Here is an 11,253-nt window from a genome sequence, read left to right as displayed (position 1 = left end):
GAATATCAGTGTCTGTTTGAAGCACATCCAAAGCCACACAGACCACCAACAACAGACAGAGTCATAAATTTACAACAGATAGCCCTGCAGTCCAGGCCAACTAACTAGGAAGCCTGCCGTAACCAAGCATCCTCTCAATTTATCTCTGTTGGTGTTTTCAGAGGATGACTGTTGCTTGTGTTTATGAAGATGGATAGAGCAGGCAACATCTAAAGCGCCTCCTTCCTCCCTCCTTCCCTCCTCTTCTCTTCTCCTCTGCACAGCGATGGGAGACACCATCTGGTGGTGAAACGTATCAGTGCGACTACAGTCCCCTCAAAAGCCTTCATGTCACATCCACAGGACAGAGAGCAACAACTAACTCGCTGCGGTTACAGCAGAAAATGTGGCAGCTGAACAAATGCACTTTGTGTAGCAGAGAACAGGGAAGATGCAATGCTATTTTTAAGGATTTAAAGGATAAAAATCTGCCCTGTGACCTGAAGGACTCACACCTGCAGTGCTTTGCTCAGTGATCCACTTGAGAGATCAGTGCAGGAATTACTGCAGCTGAACGATGGTTCGGTGTGTGTGTGCGCGCTGGTGTGTGTGTGGGGTGCAAACAGAAAATAACACCAGAGACATGACAAAGTGCGTTCTGCATGGAGCCGGCCACTGTTGCCACGGTGACAGTGTGACTCAGAGCAGTTTGATTTAGGTGCCCTGTTTTGTGTGTGTGTGTCTGTGTGTGTCTGTGTGTGTGTGTATAAGCATTTCCCTGCATATACAGTATGTAAATGTTTTCATATACGGTTGCAGTTTGTGTGCTTTGTGAAAGACGGGGGGGAACTGACAAAATTTCCTCTGTGCTGAGAGTAATTTCCACCTCTCATGTCTCCTTGGTCACAGTTAGAGTCTTTGTTAGCAGATTGGCTCTGCCTGAGTCTTATTAATGATGCCAACACTTAGGTAATGTGCCTTTTTGATGAGAGTAGGCCACTTAATCTCACTATTTAGACTCCATCTCTCACACACACACGCCTCCCTCTCAATCCTCCTAATAAGCCTCCTCTTGTCTCCTGTAATTTGGCAGATGAGTCTATTATATGATACAGTCATATTTTATTAATGGACCCCCATAGTGAACACATACACCCCTTAGTGGATGAGATTATGTGGCGCACGGGGAGCGGTGTCTCAGTTTTAAAAAATGATTTCAACTCCTCTGTTAGTTTTCATCTGCGTCGCCCGTCTGCTGCGTTGTTAGTGTTGGGCTGGAAGGCAGAACCACAGGCATTTCTGCTGAAGCTGGCACTGTTCCTCCACACTTCATTACACTTCCATCAGCCCCGTGATAGCACGGAACAGCGCAAGCTTCAAAAGGCCGAAAACAGCAAAATAAAAGACAACATTCAATTATTAACTTTAACATTTCTGGGATTTAAAAAAAAAAGAGAAAGAAGATTTTTGTTCCATGTCTCTGTCTCTTGTTGTCTCTCCCACTTCTGCAGAGCTGTGCAGATAATTCATACCATATGTTTCAACAGTGCCAGGCAATTCGAGCAACAGTGGTGAAGCACGCTCATCCAAGACAAATTTTCTCCAATGCTATATTGCTTCAATGATATATTGTCTTACAAATTTGGGAGTGCATCAACTTTTCCTCTATGTGATTAAGTTCATTTAGAGTCTATGGCCACACAGAAGGCCTCTGTGTAAGTGTGCTTTGCACCAAATTGTAGTGTCATCAACCAAAGTCATGAGAAAATATTTTCTTGATATTCTTGATATATCAAATTAAACATTTCTAGAATTCAGAATTTGTCTCAAATGCTATCAAATGTTGGTGATATTTTTAGTAGTTTATTATATACAGTTGCTAAAAAGCCAACACAGAAAGAAGTGAATCTGAGAGCATTTGCATTACAGCATGCATGCATGCAATCTGCACTCTGAACGGTTTATTCGTTCTTTCTCATTTTTTTGGGGTGGTTGTCTAGTCCTGTTGGAAGTTATGAATAGATTAAGGTCTTTATCAGGCACTCATTCCCTTCTTCTGAGATAAAGACAGGCCTGCAGTGGCTTGTCTTCTGCAAACAATGACAAGGATAAGCCATCTGATTGCTAAATTCCCAGGAAACGGTAAACCACATCTCAGCAACAATATCTGTTTGTATGTTTGTGCGTGTAATGTTATCTGACTAAACCGTCACTTTTGTGAACGCAGCCGTGCAGATTTGCATTTGGTGTCAGGAGTTACATGCTGAGAACAGGCATATGATTAAAGTCACTGGACTGGAACTGAGTGGCTGCTCATTAAATGCATGGGACAATGTTTGGTTACGTACCGACATATAGAAACATTTTCAGGCAGTCGTTAGATAAAAACACCTGTGCAGACGCTTCAGTCTGTCAACACAAGAGTCTGTGACAGAGAAGGATAGTTGAAAACAAGAGCTCTACTCATTTTGATTTCTAGGCGAGATTTGGATATTATGTTCCCCTAACATTTGGATTTATAGTTCACAGGGTATCAGTATCACCACCGTGGGAATCCCCATTACTGTTCAGCTACTGACACACTAACTCATACAAATTCAGACTTGCACATACCAATATTATCCGCATTATAAGTTATCACAGAGTGGATTATATTACACTAATGCTAGTGGAGAACGTCAGAAACCTGGTTACTCATATGTTAATCCTCCTAGCAGTGTTAGCAACTGAACTGCAGATCAAAAAGCTTTAAATAACTCCAGGATATTTCAGAACCAGTTCCCCTCAGACACTTTTCCTTCAGTCTGTCTGCATTAGCTGGTTATTGTAGTGTAACAATGTGTGGTATGCACAGGATGTCAGCGGCAGACTTTCAAATGTCAGATTTATTAATCCCTAAGGAAATTACGTCTGTATGTATGATTAATGACAAAATACTTTCTCTCCCGTTTAATGCCCCTCCAGCTGGCGATGCCCTAGGTGGCTGTCTAGTTAGCCTATAACAAAAAGTAGCCACACAGAGCAACATTAATGTGCAAGCAATCATGCAACATGAAAGAAATCATCCAATGCATCCAATGTTTATGGCTATTTCTGCTCTTTTTCAGAGTATCTGGTTTTTAAGAAATGCATAGACTTTCCATAAAGGGATGCACATGCACAGGGTGATAGCATATGAATCAATGAAGGTAAAATACATTTCATAAATAAAATGAAAACATTTAACTCAGACACACTTCCTGGATAAGCTGTTGTTATGTTTAAACTACAAGGGCATGTGTCAGATAATTAGACTGAAAATAATCTTAAAGGAAGAGTCATGGTTTAAAGCTCCAGACAAAAACCCTCTAAACACTGAAGAACTGCCCAGACTTCTGCTCACCCCGCAGTCCAGAATGAATGGGCGCTTTAGTGGGTGGCTCTGAGTCAGAGGATAGAGTGGTTTGTCTACCAATAAGAAGGTCATGGTTCAATCCTTGGTTTCTCTAGTCTGCATGTAGAAGTGTCCTTGGGCGAAATCATGAACCCCAAGTTTCCCCCAATGCAATCATCTTAGTGTGAGTGCATGAAATGCTTCAAGACATAGAATAAACCACACTATGAATATATGTTTGGATTGGTGAATGTGGCTAGTGGTTAAAAAAAAAAAAGAGCCCTCTGAATGCTCAGTTAGAGTAGAAAACATCTGTGTAAGTACCAGCTCACTTACCATTCAACCCCAAAATCAAAATTTCATGGTCCAAACATGTTTTTGAGACAAAAGATGTTTTGATTTCAGGCATGAGGCTGTCACCTGATAGCAGTCACCTCTGACCACCACAACCAGCTGCTTCTTATACACATGTGTAGGTTTCATCTGTGTTTATCTAATGTTTCAAACATCCAGTTATCATCTGCAAACTGAAGCTATCGAGGGAATGTGTATAAATCATTAACCAAAAAATAAGCAGAATGTTGGTTTTCCTGTAAGAAAATCTCAAATGAAACCAAACATCAAATCAAAAAGCAGGTGTATATATTTATTGTATAGCTCCACTCACTCTCTTTCACTGATGACTCTCTAATGAAAGCGCTCTGCTGCAGTCCCAGCTGAATTTCAGCAAATTCTGCGACTGTGTTATTAATTAGGAAGTTGAACGACTCCTCTAGCCTGGCTCTGACGCAGTTCATTGAAAGCTAGTGGTAACAGCCACCTGTCAGTCAAAGCTGCAGAGGACCTGATTAAGCACAAGTTTAAGTCTAAACTACATTTAAACAGTTGTTTTAATGGGGAAAATTAGCAGCAGAGACCCAGACCTGGGTTGTTTTTTTTGGGTTTTTTTTTGCTGTAAACTTAACAGTGGAGTCTCACCTGTGGAGCCAGCCTCAAGTGGCCCCTCAAGGAAGTGCAGTTTCTGACAGTTTTGCACTACCTTGTTATTTTTCACCTTGGAAATTATCATGTGGGAATGAATTGTACAACTTTTGTTCCTCAATCCTGCAAAACTAGTTCTCACTGACTTTTTGGAGGATGGAAAGGAGGTCAAGGGGTTGGAAATATATGAGTGACACTGCTATAGAAAACAGTAGGTCCAGACTGACCTTTACTGTCCCAATCTGTGTAACCAGAGGTGTTTTTCCTCCCTCTTTGCCTGTTGCAGTTCCAGCCCTCCCGGGCACATTACATAACTACACTATTATTTTTCCATCCCCTGCCTCACTCTGTCTGACTGACATAGCGGGGGGAATACAGATCCAAACAAGGCAATGATAATGACTCGCTCCTTTCTTTTGATCACACTATTTGTCACATGCTCTGCTTTCTGCCTTTCTCTACTTTCTGCTATACCAAACTTTCCTTGTCTTGGTCTCATCTCTCTCATCTGTCCCACCACAAGTTGGTATGCCTTTGCACCCAATGTGGTAACGTTGCTTTCCATTAGTTCATTTCCCTTGCTTTGAGAATGCACTTGCATGCTGTGTGTACGTGTGTGTATGGACTGTCTTTGTGCATGCATGCACACATGTGCGTGTGTCTCCAGAGTCTCAGAAAAGTATTATTGTAAACATATCATTTGATGGGGAGAGTGGTTCAGGTTGTTGGCCGGCTGCCCTGCTTTCATTTGGAACAGAGCTGCCAACATCTGGACTGTGTCAACACTCACTGACAGTGTTTGTGCATACGCAAGTGTGTGTGTGTGTCTGCGTGTGTACTGGGGTCCCTGCATCAGCCCCAGAGCTGTCAGGCATTGGATGGGGAACAGATTTGCTGAGATTAATCAAAGGTGTAGCATTAATAAAAGGAACCCTCTGTCTCCATGCCTCCAAGCAGCCATTTTAAGAGCCTGGGAGAGTAGCCTTACATCCTCCAGGATGAGCAGCAGACACAGGCAACCTGTGCTTTTATCCCAAACAGGTAAAATATAAGATATAAATGTGAACACTCCGGAGGTGAATGCAATCTTTTGTTTATTTGTGGTTATTCTTTGGTGCTCCCTCTAGACAGTTTGTGGCCTCCAGCCCCACACACACAAAAATTCATCTGCAACACAAGTGTCATGTATTATTTGTTATTTATATGGTAAAAACATGCACAACCTCCCTCAATGATTTATTTAAATATAGGTCAGGATGTGCAGCCGATGCACACAGACTCATTTCTCCTCTCTGAACTTTATCTCTGGCAAATGTTTTTTTTTATGCTTGTGTTCATTGTGTTCATGCATGTGCTTCTATATGTGTCCCCTGAATATGTGTGCATATAGAGTGTGAGAAAAGCTGCTAATCTCCTCCACAGCTGAGGCGAAAATCTCTGTCCAGCCTTCAGTCTGGGCTGCTGGCTCTGGCTAGCCATCTGATCTGTCCTCACTGGGCTGAAGATATTTGGGTGAAGCGAGCGCTGATGTTATTCCTGAGCTTTGGTTAGAGCTGGGCTGGGATGTATTTGGGTTGGCTGGCTGAGGGATGAAGCCTGTTTGCCTACCGGGGCCGAAGACTCTGCAGGGGGCCCTGCCTAATCTGCTGCACCATCCGACAGCTTAATTAGTGTTTCACTGCTGCACTCACTTACAGTCTGCACACACACATTTCCTCCTTTTCCACACGCACACACACACACACACACTAGGGCATAGCTCATTAGTCTAATAAAGAGCCATTAGAAGGTTAAATGTGGGTCTCATTAAAGATTAGTCATTTACTACCATGCATAATAAGACTCTCTTGTGTGATTGTGTGATTCTGATAACTGCTCGTATTGCTGTGAAAGTGAAGACCACAGTCAATGTTAATTTACCATGCCATAGCCTGGGATTTGGCTCGTCTCCTGCTGAGAGTATAAACACCATGAGAAATGGATCCAGTCACTTCCAGTCAGTGTCTGAGGGCTTAAATGTCATTACATGATGGTGTCTTTATGTTGCGGCTATGCTCTACACACTGTAAATTGTTTGAGATGATTTTGACGAGCAGTGATCCAAGGAGCTTAAAGAGGAAGAAGCTTGAGAAGGATAAGCTGTATGAAGAGAGGTCTAGATTAGCTTGAATGGATTTGGAAGCCCTTGTGGTAGCTCGCACTAAAGGCTGTATTGAAATGTCAGAGATAATAATTTTAGTTCTCTTGTTCCTGAACATCCAAGTCCTAATACCGCTGCCATCTGTTTGAGAGCAGAGAAGAGGACATCCATCAGCGCAAGAGAGCGAGAAAAAGAAATGTAGAGAAAGCCGTACGGATTCATAGTTGCTCTTTCCAGCCCTCATCAAGCTTATCTGATCCAAATGGCGCTTTTGTCTTAACTCGGACTCTAATAACATTATAGTCTTGGTCACGGCCACATAAAAAACAGATGAGCATGAGGCATAAAGGGGAAAAATCAGTTTTCAAGAAGGAATTAAAATATTGGAGCTGCCAATGTTTAGACTTAGTGGATAAAGCCCCCAGGCAACTGGGGATGGAGGGGGAGAGAGCAAGAAGCTGTGAGAATGTCAAACAGCAGACGGCTTTACCGACTCAAGACTTGGATTAGCCATCCGAAGCCTTGTTTTAGGAGTTACAGTATCAGTGAACAGCCCGTGACTAACCTTCAGTGTAAGACAAAGTGTTAGCTGCATATCAATTAGAGAGATTTTCTTTGTAGACTCTAGAACTGAAAATGAGCTGTTAAACGCAGACAGATTTACTTTTCCACCTTTTATTTCTTCTTCTTTGCCTTCCAAGTAAGAAAAAAAAAGAAAGACATGTTCACACTTGTAAAGCCTCCTGCTCCCTGTGACACTGACTTTGAAAATGCTTATGTCACACAACAAAAGTAGAGAAGACACGACTGTCGGCTGCTCCCGTATTCACAAGAGGTCACCACAGCGGTGGCAGTTTTTACACTGGATCCCCTTCGTGATGTGGCCCCAATGAGATTTGTGTCTCCTCCCAGGACTGAACCAGGGATCCTCTGCTTTTAAGGCAAATTTTGCTGTATTTGCTTTCATTTGTAGTTTCATTCGTTGATATACATTGCAAAGCTTTTCTATATGTCTTAACAATCAGCTCATGGATCACACCTGTCCAGTCCATCCCTTCAAAAAGGGAAAGTAAGGGACAAACAGCAGAGGGAACAGATGGGCAGGGTTGCAACCAAGGAAGGAAGGAAGGAAGGCAGGAAGGAACTAAAAAAATGATCCCAGGGCTCACAAGTCATGGAACCGCATCCTCTGGAATGAGCTACTGGCACAACAGAGAGGCTGGATCCAGGGTAGCTTGCACCTTGCAGCAACAAGAGCAACAACCAGTGATCAAAGTTTCTGCTGAGACTGTTGTAGCTGTTTATTTAGTTTTTGCCTGCCAGTTGTTGTTTTTTAGAGTTGTAGTTTAGCGCCTTTTAATTGAATACATTTGATCCTAGTTTGTTTGGAATACTTGGTAACCATCCCCCTTTCTTGCTGTTCTTTACCCGATCAAAAAGGGACTTCCTTTTTACACCTACAAATAAAAAAAACCCCAAAACCACAAACAAAGAAAAAAAAACCTGTCCTTTAACTGGAAATGCCAAAGTGTCATCCTGAGAGCAATAAGGGGGAGCTGTTCAAGGCTGTGATGTTCTGAGTAATACAGTATTCAACGATTTAATATTAGTTTCATTTTGGCAACCCATCTGTCTGCGTGCATGACGAGCTAATTTAACACTGTCATAACTGTTTGGAAACAAGCCCACTCGAAAAGCAGGCTGATTTTTCCGTGTTTCTGTTTTTTTAAAATACAAATTGAAATGTCTGTCACCTCTTAATTAATCTTAATCGATTATTTGCAGCATTTTGGAGCAGTGCCATTGTTAACACGGATCTTCTTCGACTGTTTGCCATGTTTGTTTTCTTTATGTGAGTGTGATGTGTGGGGATAAATTAGTTTGACTGACACGATTCACTTGAAGGCAAACTTGCTAATTTACTGTCTCTCAAACAGATGTCACATCACGCCTCCTGCAGTCAGATCGTCGCGAGCGTATATCACATCTGCCCATATGTGCTTACATCGACTGTCAGAGAGTCTTTGTCGCCGGGAGTTTGACGTCTCCAGCTGAGTTTCAACAACTCACAAGAGACTCATTACAACAGCATATAAAAAAGTTTTAATCATCAGCTAACTGTTTTCTGTCTCTATTAAACACAGACTATGTTCCTATTACTGAAGTGAGCTACTGGCCTAATATCATTCCCTTCATAATGCAGACGCTGGTTATCTGCACCTTAGGGGGAGATGAATTGCCTGGAAAGTCTCTGCTGCAAAGATACATCTCTAACAGAATTATTTTGGCCCCTCAATCCTGCAGGCGGTATAACTGCATTTTATTTATGTTGCACACCTTCAGCACTGAGCACAGGAAGGAATCTGCTCGTTACTGAGAGGAACAGGTCATTATTGCAATCTCACAAAGGATTTTTCACATTGAGCAACCGAGCATGTCACAGTTCCTAACATATATTGTCACAAACTACCGAGATTTAATGTTTATGGCGCACAACTCCCTCGAAAAGTGTGTGAATGTGTGTGTGTGTCTGTGTGTGTCTGAATAATATGAAAAGTTGGTTTGGCCAGGCGCCATGCAGCTGGAAGCCATCATAGAACCAATTACTTTCTGTCTTTTGCTCTCCTTTGCTCGGCCTCTTTCTCTTTTTTCCTTGCTTTGTCGTCCTCTTGATCTCTTCCTTCTGCTCCCATTTTCTCCGTCTGTCTGATTTTAATTCTTCTGCATAGTCTTAACTCTCATCCTCCTCGCCCCGACAGATTTAACCTCTCCAGCACCACCAAAGCATACTTCCACTCATGCTTTTGTTTTTCTTTTAATCCTTTCTTGCATGAAGACTACTTCACCTTCCTCACTGTTAGCTTAAATGCACTTTCCTTAGGTGTGATTCTCCTCCTGAAATGCGAAATGTTTGTGAGTCGCATGCTCCGCCAACACGGCAGACAAATTTACAGTAACATGTCGGAGCTGCAGCTCATGCCATGACGAAGGGCGTCAAGAGTGTAAACACTGATTACAGATTGTGGACTAAATGAATCGGAGGTGGGGGAGGGGGGCAGTGAAGGATGGAGGAAGTGAGAGACTTAACAGTGTAAACAAATGAGGAGTGTAATGAGGATAAAGTACCGCTGTGAACAAGCGAGCCTTTGTTTTCCCTTATACCTGCGGCTGTCCCTCGCTCTCCGGCTGTTGAACACACACACACACACACACACACACACACACACACACACACGAACAAATGGCTGGATCATGTCTGGGTTTCTGGGAACTGCAGTTTATTGAATGTTAAAGAAAGCGAACAGCATCCAGAATAATGTTTGTTTTGTTTTTGTTTAAATGGAAACACCAAAGTACTGGTCAGAGATTTTTGGAACAACAGATGAATTCATCCAGTCATCCAAAAGTCATTTATAATTCATGTTGCACGGCTGTAGATACAGATATTTTGTGGCAGAATGCAGATTTAGTTTACTTTAACATGCTATTTTGTGTTTATTATTCACTTGACCAGTCTGAGCGCCCATAGCCTTTGTTTTTTCTTGAATTTAATTGTTCTGCAGTGTTAAACAATTTGCACACACTTACAGTACAACCTTGCACAAGCTTTCTCATAACTCCAGTGTGCACACAGCTTTGGGTTTAAAGTACACAAAATATCTGCATAAGTGTTTTTCAGACTTTTCTGGAGTGAAAACCCATTTCTATCAGAAGACAGAGTTATTGAGGTGTCCACCCCACCCCCAAATTAAGTGTCTACAAATGCTCTCATAGCTTGTGCACTGTGCAGTGATACAACACTGAAGTTGTGTTCTTGACAGAGAAGGGCTGGAGGTTTTTTATACGAAGTGTTGTCAAGTTTATTGTGCTAACTGCTTCATTCATTGCTTGTTTGTGGTCAGGTATAGTACTTTTAGCCTCAAGGCTTGTCTATGTATGATGCCACACATCAGCACAGCTAGCTCAGAGCATTGCAATTCTAAGTCTAAAATAGCAACACACTGCTCACCCAACTGTGCATTTTAGTAAAAGGTCAGCAAAGCAGAATATTCGTGGTAATCTTTCATAATATAATCTGCCCTTAAACAACATATGCTTCTCAGACAATATCTGTGGTCACATTAAATTGTAGAGAAACACACCACACAGCAGTATCAGTGGTATCTGATCTGCTCTACCTTTCCCACATAGATAATAAACAAGCCTTGAATGATTTCTGCAGGACTCATATTTGACCAGACATTTTTCACGGTGTATGTTATGTTTTGCAAGATCCTCAATAACCTGAAGAGCAAAATGTTTTTCTCTCTATTTCCACATATTCTTTTTTTTTTTTTGTATTTTACTGTCAGCATTTTAGGATTTTGAGGAGTCATTTTGGTCATTAACCATAAAACTATAAATCAAGTAATTTATGCCATCATTTAAAAAAAAACTATTTTCTGCAATTAATTGCAAATTAACTTGCTTTAACACCCTTTCCTTGACCTTCTGGCTTTGTCTCAGACTCCCATGTTAACTCTCAACATCAAGCCATGGATCATTAGGACTATAATATAACAGCTTTCTTCAAGTAAGAACTCATTCCCTTGCAATTCCTCAAACTATTGAGTTAATCAATAAATACAACAGTCATGCACCTAAGGCTTACTGTCACATGATGGCGCTGAAGGTGTGTTACAGGTGTGTAGGGGAGCAGGTCTCTGATACTGGAGGGTTTTAGTGACAACAGCTCTAAAATTAAGATAGAGACTCTACACTCTATGAGAAGTTATAGCAT

This window comes from Haplochromis burtoni, unplaced genomic scaffold, assembly GCF_018398535.1.
Source record: "Haplochromis burtoni strain Fernald_Lab_line unplaced genomic scaffold, NCSU_Asbu1 Contig_485, whole genome shotgun sequence".
In the NCBI taxonomy this organism is placed as follows: Eukaryota; Metazoa; Chordata; class Actinopteri; order Cichliformes; family Cichlidae; genus Haplochromis; species Haplochromis burtoni.
The sequence above is the reverse complement of the archived record's forward strand: the minus strand, read 5'-3'. Positions refer to the sequence as shown.